We start from the raw sequence: 17224 nt of genomic DNA on the forward strand, positions 1-17224 counted from the left end.
TAGTGGGTCTTGAGAGCCCGTTTGAAGGATTGTAAAGAGGTGGAGAGTCTGATGGGGAGTGGGAGAGACTTCCAGAGGTGGGGAGCAGTCGGGCAAAGTCTTGGAGGCGGGAGTGGGAGGAAGTTTTCAGCTGGCATGAAAGGAGGCGTGCATTAGTTGAACGAAGAGGGCTTTCACACTAAGCCATGACACAGATTGAACCAGATACAATGCGGCCTGACATCCAACCCGGGTCATGCTAAAAGGAGCTGATTGGACTAGGATAAGTTGAGCTCAGAGATTATGTCATCTCCAAGTGGCAGCAAAGCAGTCATCATGGCTAACCGGCAGGGGACAGAAGTGAAGCAGCAAATAATGGCGTTGAATGTTAGCCCTTCTCTTCCTGAAATACTGTAACATTGGATATGGTCAGTGGCATCCCTCCCCGCACTGACACCTGGTGAGGGGAAGGCTAGTGCCCAAGGGTGGTGGTGGTGGGTGCGGACTGCCCTGTGTGCTGTGCCGACTCCCTCACTGTGGCAGGAGCCGAGTGCTGCACCTAATGCTACAGTGCAGCACCTGACTCCTGTCACTGAGGGGGAGTCAGCACCTCGGTGGGTGACACCCGGGTGCAGCCCGCACCCCCCTTGTGACGGCACTGGACACAGTAGCGCAGTGTAACAAGTTGCCTCATGCTCTTATATGCTGTTTAAAACAGCAGTAATCCGCAGTAACTCAGGAACTCTGGGCTACACATTGGTAACTTGTGGGCCATGATTAATGCAATGCAGTGAGCAGACACCACCCACTTTTTCTGTCCTCATGTTTATGAGCCTGAAAATGTCCATTTCTAATGACAAACACAAGTTTTTCAAGGCAAACACAGGGTGCAGTGTGAACAGGGACGACCCGGGAACAACATACGATCGGTACGCCGGGCATCAGGACTTCGGCGTGGGGCTGATAATAGGTGTCTGTATTTAGACGCCTATTATCTCATGCTGGGATTTCACAGTCGGGAAGCCAGCGGTCGGCATTTCGACCGCCGGCTTCCTAACTACATACCTCTCACACCATATGGTGCAAAAAGGATAGGTGAATGACTACGCATCTGTATGCCCTAGGAATTAATATGCCTCTCTCTGTACATTCATGATTGTGATGTTACATTTGTATATTCATTTGTTGTAAATGAATTGTAAACAACAGCAATGTTTCAAAATTACTTACACTGAATGTTTATGTGTTCATTCTCTTTCAACCACACAACCAGGGAATCCGGCGCTGGAGATGGCAGAATCAATTGCAGCATTTTAACAAACACAACCTGAGTTTATGATCATACGAGCAAGGCCAAACAACTTACATTCTGCCACTAATGCACATTGAACAACTTATCAAACTGAGTCACAAATTTATGGTGACCTAGAATCAATGAACAGGCCAAGATAGGGATCTGAATAATAATATAATATCTTACTCAGCCCAAATTGCTGCTCGGATACAAGTGGCAACACCATCACAATCAGCCATCAGCACCCCCCCCCCCTCCAAGCTCTCTACCTTCTACTCCACCCAGACATGGTGCACACACAAGAGGTGGTCGCCCCAGAGGTCTCCCCGTTGATAGGTTCCGTGCTTCTGTCTCAAAAATGAAGACATAATCTGTTTTTGGATTGTGTGTGCTGATGTGCGTGTTTTTATGTTCCTTATTTATGGTTACAGTATTGTCAGCTAATTTCATGCATCTTTATTATTGTGATGTATTTACAATGTTCACACATTATCACATTTGCTGGCAAAATGCTGTTAACTTACTATTGTTGGATATGGTGCGCTCTGGTGCTGCCTTAATCCATAGACAAGCAGTCAGGTTGATCCGGCGGTCTATAGCATCTGCCAGAGTGCAGCCAGCAAGCCTGATCTATGCGCTACTGTAAATGCTCGGCACCTCCGCATGTCTTTCTTCCTGGCATCCATACCGTGTGGATGAAACACGGAGACTCTCCTGCAGTTACTAGCAGTACTAGGCTACTGCATGTACACTATATTACCACTGCTGTATTAGGGAGCATTACTGCTACCATTCATTGGCATCCATTACAGGCAGATATACAGTGCACTAAAAAGCCTAGTAATACGCCAAAGGATTCCAGGCTGCTACTACTCTATTGCAACTCTGCCTGTTATATCTCAGTGTTATTTGCTACCTGCTATTTCTACCAGGTTCAATAGACCTACAGTAGGAACTGTTTAAGTTATATCAAATGTGAACTAACTGCCACCAAACAATACATACCATCACATATCATACTTGCCAACACTCCGCTCTAGCCTTCCGGGAGGGAGCTGATTGTCGGCTAACAGCAGGGGACGGTGCCGACCATTGACGGTACATTGGGGCGGAGCCAGGGCCGGCCATTGGCATCACATTGGGGGCGGAGCTGCACAATCACATCATCATGGCCCCACCCCCTCTTCACAATGCCGTTATTTTCGGAATTGTGAAGCAGGGGGTGGGGCCATGATGACGCGATTCAGTGCAAATCGCGTCACCGGCCCCCCAGCTGCGGGGGTCTCTCGTTTTTTCTGGGGGGAGGTCCGGAGGGTCGCAGGCTTCCGGGAGGCTTGCCTGCCTTTCCGGGGAGCCGGGAGCAGCACCCGAAAATCGGAAGGCTCCCGGCCAAATCGGGAGGGTAGGCAAGCCTGTCACATATACTATATGTGTATCACCAACCTGGTTTACCAAGCTTTCTGGGACGAACATATTATCCACCATAGTCAGTTGCACAAATTGCATCGCTACTGTGCTAACACACTCTGTAAATAGGATAAGGGTCTAGTGCCTGTCTGGAGAGCTGCAGAGTACAGATGAGGGAAGGCAGGCTAGACTGACTCCATACACCCCTCCTGCCGACCCCCCCTTCCCCTTCTGTTCTGAGGAAATCACTGATGGTACCAAGATTCCTGCAGGATCTCTGTGTACTACAATATCTAAGGGACAGGTTAGTTTAAGGCCAGAATATGTAGTAGATGGAAGGTGCCACAATATCAGAGGCCTTTGCTGGGTGGAACAGTGGCACACCACCAGACTTACAACACCTGAAAGAAATATGCCCATGCTCAGCTGTACACATATTATACAGATATATACTTATATACTATTGCTGCGGTTGTGCCAAACAGGCCTTCTCGGTGTGCCAGGTCCCAACTTCCGCTGAACGTCTTTTTATAATCTTTTTCACCCAATTTTGCATTTTATTCTCAAACGGACGCAACAAACCACTTCACAGGATTGCACTGATTAATATTAATATGCAGCATTTGTATATCTGTGCGCAACTGTGTCTGACTCTGTATATGAACTAAGGCCCTCATTCAGAGCCACTCGCAAACAGCAGTATGCTCGTTGCGTTCCGATGTTGACTAACCACGCATGCGTCGGTGTTACACTGCGCATGTGCGTACGGCAGATTGCGAGCTTTTTTTCTCTCGTTCCTAAAATAGCGTACAGGAAGTGACATGTCAAATGTGATTGACAGAACAGGGCGTTTTTGGGTGTTGACGGGGGTGGAGATGGAAAAACGCAGGCGTGGCGAGGCGTTTTTGGGGCGTACATACATTAGCAGATGCGAACGTCAAATGTGTTCGGACCGTCACATACGTCACTGGAACATCCTCTTTCCCTTCAAAATGCTCGCACAGTTTAGGGTCTGGATTACTCGACCACATTGGCGATGGCCTTCTCCTCCGTCCCGGGACTCCATGATGTTGCAGCGATTAATCGCGGGTGGTCACAAAAGCAATTAGTGTTGTATTGAAAACCGGCTCGGTATGTGTTTGGAAAGCAGTTTATTGGGATAGCACAAAACCGTACGCAGGTGGAAATCATACCTGCTAATGTCAGGATTACACAATCAATTGGCGTACATTTTTTGGGGTTTTTTTTGGCCTCAATTTGTTGTTTATGGCCTATTGTGACAATAATGTCATCATGTTTTAATTAGCTCCCCTTTTTTTATCAATGTGGAATTTGCATCGTTATGTGATTTTTTAAACGTTCCTTCAAGAGGCCTTTTTTTTTTAAAAATGAAATGGTTTTTGGTGTCCTTTTTTGCCTTTAGGGCCAGGATTAAATGTAACCCATTTGTACAATAATGTCACAATACAATGTCAGATTTTTAACATAAATTTATTGGTTAAACACAAACCAATTGGCCTAATATTTTGTTTTGTTTTTTTCTGGCAAAGATACTTTTTATCAAAAATAAATAATCAATAACTGATAACATAAACGTACAAAAATAAATTAAAAACATTTCACAAGAAAGGAGAGGGAAGTTTTGACCAGAAAGGAATATGAGCCAAGCACAGAAGGAGTGTGGGAAAAGTCGCCATTGCTGTCACCGTTTTTTCGCCCGTTTGGATGGGGGAGGGTGGGCGCCAGACCGGGTCCGGGATGCCATCGGGCTGGCCTGTCCAGAGGCAGATGTTGTGGCCTCTGGACTAGGCACAGGGCTAGGCACATTTGGAGGATTGGCTGATGTTGTGCCAGAGGTGGAGGATCCTGATGTTCCGGCAGGAAGGGAGGTCGGCTCCACCATGTGTTGGCGAACGAGCTGCTCCAGGGCATCGGCGATGCGGATGTTGGCCCTGGTATTTTCCGCCAGGGCCTGACCAATGGTCACGTTGGCCGCAGCATTTTGCTCCAGGGCCTCAGCCACCCGTATCAGACTGGCGTCCATCCTCTGCAGAATCTCCGTATGGAAATCCGATTTGAAATTGAGTTCTGTGAGGAGGCACACTGCCTGCGAGGGGGTACGCCCTGGACCGGCTTCTGCAGGGTCCTCAGCCGGATGTACTGGTTCCTCCCCTGCAGAGCCAGCAGAAATTCTGCGGCCAAGGCTTCCCTCTGGAGCAGACTCATCCGCCTGTGTCTCTGTTGGAAAAATGAGAAAAGAGTCACATTAGAATCTACATATTGGCACAATAGCATTTCAGAGTTGGTGACATCACAATACTTACCTGGGCCAACATGAGGAGCCGCAAAGTCTGGCATGTCCGTATCCATGTTGGACACGCCAAACACCTCCACAGGCTGCACACACCCCTGTGCCAGCTCTTCTAAATCCGTCAACTCCAATTACACAGGGGTGGGACCCCCACCTGTCCCCCTTGCATGCCTAGCCCTGTCCGCGAGTTTTTGCTTTAGGCGATATTTGAAGTCGCCCCATCTGTGGGGAAAAATGGAAGCCATTATCCTTTGGTTTAAAATGGGGTTTGTTTTTAGGGGGGGCAAGGGTTTACTTACCGCCGTTTGACATCCCGGGCTAGACGGACATAATCACCCACTCTATTGACAGCAACGGCTACCTCTTCCCACATTCTCCACTTCTGGCTTAGACTCATATTCCTGTCTGCCTGTGGCAGGATGTCCACACACTTCTGGATCAAAACCTCCATCTCCTTTCTTGTGAAATGTGGCTGCCTTTTTTTTTTGGCCGCTTTGGCCGGAATACTGGGCCCAGCAGCCTCTTCCATGTCATCCTCCTCACCTATTTGTGTAAATTTACAGAATTCACAAAATCACAACTTACCTAATCTTATGTTTCAAATTAATCGTTGATAGAAAATGCATGAAAGACTTACCGCCTGACTCTTGGCCATTTTTTCCCTGGTCTGTCGCCATGTCTGAGGTCCAAACAAGAAATACACCAGAATTTGAATGTGTTTTCGTGACGTATTTATACATGCGTCCTTATTTTGCGGCCGCATCATTGATTGTGCGGCCCTATGATCCCTCCTTAATTTGTGCGGGAAACGAAACACTATTTATGGCTTGGTGTGTCTCAAGTCGAGGTGGCGTTTTTGGATTGTTGGAGGTTATCTTGGCTGGAGTTTATTGATTGCGTAGAAAGGAGTTGGAGGTTGGAGATTCGTTTGTTGGTTAGATTTGCGTTTTTTTTTCCGTTATCTTTGTTGGTTTATATTTTTGGGACCTCGTTTGTTGATTTGGTAAGTTTTGTGAAGTCTAACTTTTGTTCAATTGTTGTTTCATTGTGTTTCGTATATTTTGTAATTTTTGGATACCTAATTTATTCTATTTTAGATTTTGTTTATTTTCGACCCCAAAGACCTTTTGATTTTGCATCTTAGATATTTGCTCTTGGTAAGTCCATTTTTTATCTTGTATTAGCGAACTAATTAGCGCATTTTTAGTAGTTACTCTTGTGACTTGTATTAGCGAACTAATTAGCGCATTTTTAGTAGTTACTCTTGTGACTTGTATTAGCGAACTAATTAGCACATTTTTAGTAGTTACTCTTGTGACTTGTATTAGCGAACTAATTAGCGCATTTTTAGTAGTTACTCTTGTGACTTGTATTAGCGAACTAATTAGCACATTTTTAGTAGTTACTCTTGTGACTTGTATTAGCGAACTAATTAGCGCATTTTTAGTAGTTACTCTTGTGACTTGTATTAGCGAACTAATTAGCACATTTTTAGTAGTTACTCTTGTGACTTGTATTAGCGAACTAATTAGCGCATTTTTAGTAGTTACTCTTGTGACTTGTATTAGCGAACTAATTAGCACATTTTTAGTAGTTACTCTTGTGACTTGTATTAGCGAACTAATTAGCGCATTTTTAGTAGTTACTCTTGTGACTTGTATTAGCGAACTAATTAGCGCATTTTAAACAGCTTAATAATCATTCTAACTTTTTGATGGTTTAGCTTTCGCTTTTTGAGCCAACATTTCGACCCGTTTTGATGTACTGTGTTAAATGTCGCTTTGCGGTTTTGCTAAATGGGTGTTTGGCATATTTGAACTTTGGTCTAGCACAAAATGTATCAACAAAAATGCACAGAGTGAAATGTGTCAAGTAATTTTGTTGTTTATTTTCAGTTTGGACGTATCATGACAATACCCCGGCATGTAAGCAGCAATGGATGGTATCATCAAGCTAAGTTCTTTTAATATAGTTTTGGGGTGGGTCAAAAGCCTTACTTTGAAATTTTTGAATTTCAGGTTGATCTGGGGCGGATTGTTCTGGCCATGCTCCCGGAAGCCGACCAACCTCAATCTCATCCCAGGCGTAGGCATCGTAGGCATGCAAGGCCCCAGATATTTCGAACACGTGTCACCCTTTTTGGAATGCCCGATGATGAGGTTTTAAGACGCTACCGTCTACCTCCCAAAATCATCATAGACACTCTCTCATTAATAGAAAGTGATCTTGAGCGTCAAATTGACAGTCCAACAGCAATACCACCACTGACGCAATTTATGGCGGTGTTACATTTCTGTGCCTCAGGATCGTTTCAAACAACGGTGGGAATAGTGGCGGGCATCTCCCAATCCTCCTTTTCCCGGATCCTGAGGGCAGTGATGGAGGCACTTTTCAAGCACCTCCATCATTTTATTCAAATGCCTTTGGATATGGGTGCCCTTAGTGTGGCCATGGCCAATTTTTACCAAATAGCTGGCTTCCCACACATCATAGGGGTTGTGGATGGTACTCACATACCACTTCAGCCTCCAGCACAGCTGGAGGCAATATTTAGAAACAGGAAACACTATCACTCCCTGAATGTAATGGTGGTATGTGATGCCTCCCTCCAGATCCTGTCCCTGAATGCTAAGTTACCTGGAAGTGCACATGACTCCGTCATCCGGCAATCAGGGATATGGCAGAAATTAACCAACCTACAAGCTGGTGATGCGTGGCTTCTGGGTAAGTGGAGACCTTTAGTACATAACAATGTTAAGCTTGATACACAGTGTTCCTGATGTTGTCTCTTATTTTTCACAGGAGACAGTGGATACCCTTGCATGTCCTGGCTGCTCACTCCTTATTTGGCTCCCACACCAGGCCCACAAAGTGAGTATAATTCCGCACTTACAGCCACCAGGCAAGTGGTGGAGCGCTGTATCGGCCTTTTAAAAGGCCGATTCAGATGCCTCCACCGCTCTGGTGGCGAGCTCATGTATTTGCCGGATATGGTGTCGAAAATTGTGGTCCTGTGTGGGATATTTCACAACATCGCCATAAGGAGTGGTGTCCCAATGCAGCCAGAGGATGCCTTACCCGAGGATGGCCCCCCCGAGGTTGGTCGGAGGTCAGTATGTGGGGGGGCCATACGCGATGATGTGGTGGCCAGATTTTTTAGGTAAGTTTGACCCAAACTACAGTGTTTATACCTAATGTGTTTGTGTTTGTTTGCGAACATCTAATTTATTTTTTTTTTTTCACCATCTTCTGTTTGTTCACATAATCTTTGCCACTCCAACGCTCACTACTTCCTGCTACCCTTACCAAACCTGGATCTGGTGATTTTGTCCATATATTCTGGAACCCATATCGCAACGCCATGTTTGTGGAATCATGTTGGCATGGTCCTTCGTCAACCAGTTCTTGATTGTTTTTTTAAATTAAATATTTTATTTGTATGTGTTGTATTTGAGATTATCACTGTTTTTTTTTTTGGGGACTGACCACTTTGATTTCTCATTTATGTTGTGAATAAATGTTTGGAGAGTGAAATGGTCTTCCTTTTTTTGGACGTTAACAGCAAGTGTAACCAGGTTAACACACCTTACATTTGACTAAGGGGTAATCCAGTACTGACACCAGTTGATGTAAACTGAAATATGTTTGCAGGTTCCCAACCCACACCAAAAGGAAGCCTGTCCAAACCTTTGGATTTTGAAGATTGGCCTAAGCAGCTTGCACACCAACTAGGAACCTGTAAAATGGCGAAATATCTAATTGACACTACACCCAAAAAGGGAAATGACATTGTTACTGTTATGTGTTTCTTGTGGCTGTTTAACATACAAATACAAAATACAATCTAAATTTTAAAAAAGGGAAAACCTTGCAGGAACAGTCTACTTATGTCAGGGAAAACTATTTTTGTTTTTGAAAAAAAGAATGAGCCAGAACGTATATTAGAACTACAAAATTTATTTACAAAACGAAAATAAACAAAAAAAACTACTGGCGAAGGATGCCAGACAGCCGGTCAAGGGCCACAAGAATGCAAATGACATGTTGGCGCATCTGGCCAACACAATCCTCCACCTCTTGTCGACGCCTCTGTTCCTCTGTGGGTGAGAAAAGTGTGTGGATTAATAAAACAATAGGGAATCCACATTAAAAAAACAAAAACACAACGAAATCACTCCTAAACCGAAAAAAGAAAAACCAAAACAAAAAGGGGGTGCTGCCAAAAATACAAGGCCTATGTACAAATTCACACAGGTGTGATATGTGTATGTTGAAATCAGCAGGAAGAGGTAAAGGCAAACTGCTAAATCACCAAAAGTAAACCAAACAAGCACGAATAAAGGCACGACACATGATTACATACAAACAGTTTGTGGTTAAAAAAATGAGAAAGAAAAACATACCGGGAGCCAAAACGGGAGCTCCGGAAGTCCCTCCATGTTCCTCCTCGGAGGAGCCTTCATTCTCCAAAGAACGGGGAGGGGTAATGATGGACTCCGGGGAGGGGGTAATTGGAAGAGGGGTGGGTGGAGGAGAGGGGGAAGTGGGACGGAGGGGAAGGAGGCCCAACAGTTCCGGGAGAGGGTCTGGGAAGGCTGGGGAGGAGTGGGGTATAGGGGAAATATTTGGGGTGGAGTGTTGGCTGGGGGTTGGGGATAGTGGCCGGGAACGCCGTCTGGCCGGACGGTGACGGCGTAGTCTTGGCTGTCCTCCTAAAATATGTCAAACAAATTGAGGTTAGTTTCTGGGCAAATCCGGGGCCCAAATAAAAAAAAAAAAACCAGCAACAAAAAACATGCAAAAAGGAGTCGAATGAAAAAAACAGAAATAGAGGGTAAACAAGCACACGCTGATATGAGGACAAATAATTAATAGGACAGACAGGAAAACATGCACACGCAGATATGAGGACAAATAATTAATAGGACAGACAGGAAAACATGCACACGCAGATATGAGGACAAATAATTAATAGGACATGCAGGAAAACATGCACACGCAGATATGAGGACAAATAATTAATAGGACAGACAGGAAAACATGCACACGCAGATATGAGGACAAATAATTAATAGGACAGACAGGAAAACATGCACACGCAGATATGAGGACAAATAATTAATAGGACAGACAGGAAAACATGCACACGCAGTTTGCCCCACAAACACAAACATGAAAACCACAATACATAACACTTACTTTCAAGGATCTGCATGCGAAAGCATGCCAGCAAGCGGGGCGTTCGCCGTTGCAGGTCTGACCACCTGCGCTCAAGCTGCCCGATGTTGCGGCGTGAACCCAACGACCGCAGGCGGGACCGTGCCTCCGCATACGCGGAGCGCTTCTGCCGGTTGGTGATGGGTGGAGGCTGGCTGGTGATCCGCCTATCCATCACCTCCGTAAGCACCAGCAGCTCGCGCCTGGTGAATGCGGAGGCTCTCATGATGGCAATGGAGTTTTTCATACAAAACATTTTTGATAAAGTGTGGCAAAAATTTCAGATTGGCTAATGTATTTTGGAAATTAACAGGAGCAATTTTATTGGTTAGTGTATGAGTCATGTGTTCAACAGGGCCAGAAATCTCTGGAGAGTTATGATAGGCTTGATGCAGTGACATGCGTTTGCAAATTTAAATAAAGAAATGAACCCCGGAAAATATGCGGGGATCCACAGCAATAGAACAATTGTTTAATTGTGGTTCACATGTTTTTTGAACAATAAAAGCGAATGTTCCATCCGTACGTATTCTGCGGGTAAACACAAACACGGACAAGAGTAAAGTTTCTTGCATTGTGTTGAAAAAAAAAAAAAATTAAGCTAATTGATACATTGATTGGCATGATACGATTGAGGGAGGTAGGCAGAATAAAGGAGCAGGTAATCGACATCTGACAAGGCCACTTCCGGTTTCACTTGTGCGTGCGTTCCCTTCAAGCCATTTCGGGGATGTACGCTCGCTATTTCGCACGCTCGTTGGTTAGAGGAGGGGTCGCCTGAGTTTAGGGAGGAATTTTAGATGCGAACGAAAATACGAGCGAGCCATTGAATTTAAATAATTTTGTACGTACGCCTAACGTACGTGCGCCCGCTTGCGAGTGGGTCTGAATGAGGGCCTAAGTTCTATGATGCAGCAGCCGGGGCTTTTATCCACTGCAAGCTCCATTGTGCTTCGTATATAGATCCAGCTGTACACAGATTTACAAGTGTCACATACCACATTAATCAGTGCAGTCTCGTGAAGAAATTTGTTGCATCTGTATGTGACTAGGGGCCTGATTCACTACGGATCGCTATTACAATTGCATCTGCAATTACACATGCAGTTCAACTTCGATAGTAGTCCATTGCGATCACTATGCCACCGCAGCACTACATAAGGACACCCACTTTACCTTACACACATCAGTAATGTTTAGCAATACTGCAAAAGCATCAGTAACATGGAGTACCATCGCAGCCTCACACACATTACACAGGCTCTGACCTTACTCAGGAATTACTAACCTCATTACACACAGTGATTACACAAGACTGAGACACCATCAGTAACATAGAGTACCATCTCAGCCTCACACACACTTACACAGGCTCTGACCTTACTCAGGAATTACTAACCTCATCACACACAGTGACTACACAAGACAGAGATACCATCAGTAACATGGAGTACCATCACATCCTCACACACACTTACACAGGCTCTGACCTTACTCAGGAATTACTAACCTCATCACACGCAGTGACTACACAAGACTGAGATACCATCAGTAACATGGAGTACCATCACAGCCTCACACACACTTACACAGTCTCTGACCTTACTCAGGAATTACTAACCTCATCACATGCAGTTATCGATTCCTGCCTATACCTTCTAACAATTGATTCCTGCCTATACCTTCTAAAATTGTCGCTATTAAGCGTTATGAGTCGCACCAGAAATAATAAATGCTTTCAGACTTTGTGTGTGGTTCCAAAGCACAAAAAGATATTATTCAATGTAAAAACAGATGGTTACACGCTTAGGTCTAAACACAATTAGCGCAAGTAAATCATACAGACCCAAGGTACAGTTGTTACATACACACGCGCTCTGGACCCAGATACCGGCATCAGCAATAGAACCCTCCGTCAACAACACAGCAAGAAGACTCCTCGACTGGGGTCAGAGAGCACACATATATACTCTTACAGGGATAGGCAATACAATAGAACAGATTGGCATGATTCCATTTATTCTCCGTCATGATTCTTCTGTTACAGGATAGTTCATAGGTCAATTCAAATGGACACAAGTCAGCCTCCGACAGCCCTTTGTGTCCTTTTTCCCACTGCATGCTAATCTAAGCTGCTATCATTACAGAGTACATTTTAATGTTTTAACTCTCTATAGTCCATAATTTGCAGACACATGTTCCGATCTTCTAACCGATGATACATGAAATCTGACGAGACGCAGTGGATCAGTACAACACCAAACACAGTCTGCTTATCATGTACTAAACCTTAGATATCAAATAACCTTTATTTCACAACAGTAATCATTGCTGAATAAACCTTGAATATTACACTTCAATGTTAAGGAACATTTTATGTAAGTGTGCAGCGTGTAAGTATTGGGGAAATGGGAAAAGACGCTAGTTAGCGCTGTGCGACTATGTGTTTTGTGGAGTACACTATGGTATGTGTTTTGCAGGGTTAATCATTTTATATGTCTTAATGACTGTCTGTATTTGTATGGTGAGGACTTTTAACTTCTTTCTATTGCATGGGAATCGCACAACGCTAAATAATAGCATCGCCGTATGTATTTATAATGGCAAGTTTTACTAAAATGGCGCTGGGCGGCAAGTCGCAAAATGGCGTCGCCCGATCTAATTTTAAACCGATCCTGTCTCAGCCAATTTTCCGGCTTCGACACAGTGATCACAGAAGACTGAGAGACCATCAGTAACATGGAGTACCATCACAACCTCACACACACTTATACAAGCTCTGACCTTACTCAGGAATTACTAACCTCATCACACGCAGTGATTACACAAGACTGAGAAACCATCAGTAACATGGAGTACCATCACAGCCTCACACACACGTCCACAGGCTCTGACCTTACTCAGAAATTACTAACCTCATCACACACAGTGATTACACAGGACTGAGATACCATCAGTAACATGGAGTACCATCACATCCTCACACACACTTACACAGGCTCTGACCTTACTCAGGAATTACTAACCTCATCATACACAGTGATTACACAAGACTGAGATACCATCAGTAACATGGAGTAAGATCACATCCTCACACCCACTTACACAGGCTCTGACCTTACTCAGGAATTACTAACCTCATCACACGCAGTGACTACACAAGACTGAGAAACCATCAGTAACATGGAGTACCATCACAGCCTCACACACACTTACACAGGCTCTGACCTTACTCAGGAATTACTAACCTCATCACACACAGTGATTACACAAGACTGAGATACCATCAGTAACATGGAGTACCATCACATCCTCACACACACTTACACAGGCTCTGACCTTACTCAGGAATTACTAACCTCATCACACACAGTGATTACACAAGACTGAGATACCATCAGTAACATGGAGTACCATCACATCCTCACACACACTTACACAGGCTCTGACCTTACTCAGGAATTACTAACCTCATCACACACAGTGATTACACAAGACTGAGATACCATCAGTAACATGGAGTACCATCACACCCTCACACACACTTACACAGGCTCTGACCTTACTCAGGAATTACTAACCTCATCACACACAGTGATTACACAAGACTGAGATACCATCAGTAACATGGAGTACCATCACACCCTCACACACACTTACACAGGCTCTGACCTTACTCAGGAATTACTAACCTCATCACACAAAGTGACTACACAAGACTGAGATACCATCAGTAACATGGAGTACCATCACAGCCTCACACACACTTACACAGGCTCTGACCTTACTCAGGAATTACTAACCTTGTCGCAAGCTATGAGTACTCAGGCTGCGTAAGGCTTTGCAGTGGACAATTTATGGTCACCCCTGCAATAGTGGTAAAACGCACTGACACGCCTGCATTTCCCCGACCATCCCCCATCACCACCCACAAACGGCACTTCCTGTCAATCACTCTGCGATGGGTCTGCGTAGTCACTGTGATTGCAGTGGAGTACTTGCGCACACTCACTGCGATGCATACGCATGTGCACAATGCAACAATCCACCAACTGCATGCGTATGAGCAAATGGGATCCTTGCTGAATCCGGCCCTAAGAACCAATTTCAAGCAAAAAAGATGCCGAGTGCAAGCTGTGCCAGCTGGGACCTGGCGGCTCACTCTTGCCAGGCATCTCACGCCGCATGGTGAATATAGGCTAGGTGTATGAGGACACATCTGTACATGGTACCATCTGCATAGCAATATTAATGACAAAATAGAGTACAAAACATAGATAGAAATTGTTGCTGGTGCTTTTACCAATAACTAAAAAATAAAAGCCAGGGGATTTTGATCAGATTTTGAACAAAACTCTTAAGCTTGCACCCCCTTTCAAGGCTTCCCCAATCGATGCCAACATACACTCCCCACTAATAAACATTACAAAGGGTAACTTGTAGGCAGGAGCTGGTGTGAGAACCACACCACAATAGACTCTGTATAGCCCTTATTGACAGCAGCCATGACAAGATGGCAAAACAAATTTGAAACATAAACATGAAAAAATATGCCCACACTTTGCCTACGGAGCCAAATCCCTGTAAATTGTGTGGTATATAGCCTATAGGGTACAATGGCTAACGCCCTCTAAAGATGGTGGTAGCTACTGGGTATTCTGACTCAATAACCAGGCTGTAAGTGTACGGCCCCTAAGATAATTCCTCTGTGTATATCTGTATTGAACCAGTACTTACACCAAGAGACTTTGTCAGTGTAAACTCAACTAGTAAGGCATGTACTGTATGAAGAATCCAGATGAGGGTTTATTTCAAGCTGATATTCTTGTAATTATTCATAACATAGTAGGTGAATAGATGAGCTAGATACAGAGGGCTGATGACATCAGATCCTAGCTACAGAGAGTCAGGAAGGACAAAATTAACAAGATGCAAAGCCTTGCAATAGTAACATGACTAAACAGCTTATGAAACACATATATCGTGGGACATGACACCGGGGTCAAAACTCTGGAATGCTTCCATAGATGTATTTATACTGGTACAAGGTGTGTGGTGCAGGAGCTCTCAAAATGCACACCCTACACCCAGATCATACTTAACTAGAGCTAGTAAGTGCTCCCCCTCCTACACGATGCCATTGTTCCAGGGATGTCTTCTGAATGAAGTCAGTATGCAGTGATATTAGACTCTAGCACTGTGCAAGAGCCTTTCTTGCCTTGTGAATTTGTGTCATATTTTCGAATATCACTTGCAGGGAGGACCCACTTGGCGGAGACTGTAGGGTGTGTGGGTTTGGCGCTGCCCGGACTTGGGGGGCAAGCACTGCACACATTCATATGCTAATGATTCACTCTTTACTAGAGATGAGTGGGTTCGGTTCCCTGAGAATCAAACCCACCTGAACTTCGGGGATCCAAGGCAGAACCGAGTCGACTCAGGTTTTCCCGCCTGACTCAGATCTGACAACGAGGCAAAACGTCATCATCCCACTGTCGGATTCTCGCAGGTTTTGGATTCTATAAAGGTCCCGCAATCGCCATCATTCCGGCTGTGGAGAGTGAAGAGGAAGGGAGCTGAGAGCTATGCTGTGCTGCTGTGCATAGAGGCTGGCTACAGTTGTTTTGCTTAATGTCCATAGGGGCTGGCTGGCAACTTTTAGCCTGGGGGGCAAATGCATGCAGGCGGCCTTGGCAGAGGAGTAGCGTGTGTGTCCGAAGACTATGCGTGCTACGGCGCCCCCCTCCAGTGTTCCAGGGAGGAGGCGGGTCCATATGGGATTAATGTAAGGTAAAAATAAAGATTAGGGCAGCCCCCTGTCGTAGTGCCCATATGCAGTGCCCCCGTGTGCCACAGGAGAGAACACCCTTATGCAGGCCCCCAGTAGTAGTCACCCCCCTTGTAGTGCCCCCAGTAGTAGTAGTCCCCCCCTTTGCAGTGCCCCCAGTAGTAGTAGTCCCCCCCTTTGTAGTGCCCCCATTAGTAGTAGTCCCCCCCTTGTAGTGCCCCCAGTAGTAGTAGTCCCCCCCTGTAGTGCCCCCAGTAGAAGTACCCCCCTTGTAGTGTCCCCAGTAGTAGTAGTAGTCCCCCCCTTGTAGTGTCCCCAGTAGTAGTAGTCCCCAGTAGTAGTAGTCCCCCACCCCCCTTGTAGTGCCCCCAATAGTAGTAGTAGTCCCCTTATAGTGCCCGCAATAGTAGTAGTCCCCAGTAGTAGTAGTCCCCTCCCCCTTGTAGTGCCCCCAGCAGTAGTCCCCCCTTGTAGTGCCCCCAGTAGTTGTAGTTCCCAACCCCCCTTGTAATGCCCCCAGTAGTAGTATTCCTCCCTTTGTAGTGCCCCCAGTAGTGCCAGACACCCCCCCCAGTAGACACATGTAATATAAAAAACAAAATAAAAAAACCCACTTACCTGAATCCCCGCTCCCGCCGCCATCTGCTCCTCCGTCTGTCCTCCCGGGACGGGCCTCTCTGCATTATGGGAGAGACGTCATATGACATCATGACGTCTCTCCCATTGCCCACTGCAGGAGCCGGAAGATGGAGTGGCTCCCGCAGTGGGCGGAGCAGCAGCTAATGAGAGTCTGACAGACTCTCAATGGTGGCTGCTTACAACAAACACACAGCTGCCGGAGCCGGCGGCTGTGTGTTTGTCAGTGTAGCGCTGACCGAACTCCGTCCGGTCAGCACTACACCCATGGTGCAGTCTGTGTCACAGTGACACAGACTGCACCAGCCCGTGGCTCGCATGACGCTGCGGCCCAGGGGGCACATGGCACCCTGCCCCCCGGCCCAGCCCGCCACTGGGCTGGCTGTTGTCCATATAGGGGCTTGATGGCTGTAGTTGTGGGTCACTGAGGTTGTCCTGTCCTTCCATATGGGCAGGCTCTTGTCCATATATAGGAGCTGGATGGCTTGTCCTGTCCATAGGGGCTGGCTGTAGTCCATAGGGGCTGGCTGGCTGTGGTGCTGTGTTGTCCAGGGGGTGCTCTGTCCTTCAGGGGTACTCTTCACTCACCCCC

Source organism: Taudactylus pleione, unplaced genomic scaffold, assembly GCF_031769625.1.
Source record: "Taudactylus pleione unplaced genomic scaffold, aTauple2 ptg000557l, whole genome shotgun sequence".
NCBI classification, from domain to species: Eukaryota; Metazoa; Chordata; class Amphibia; order Anura; family Myobatrachidae; genus Taudactylus; species Taudactylus pleione.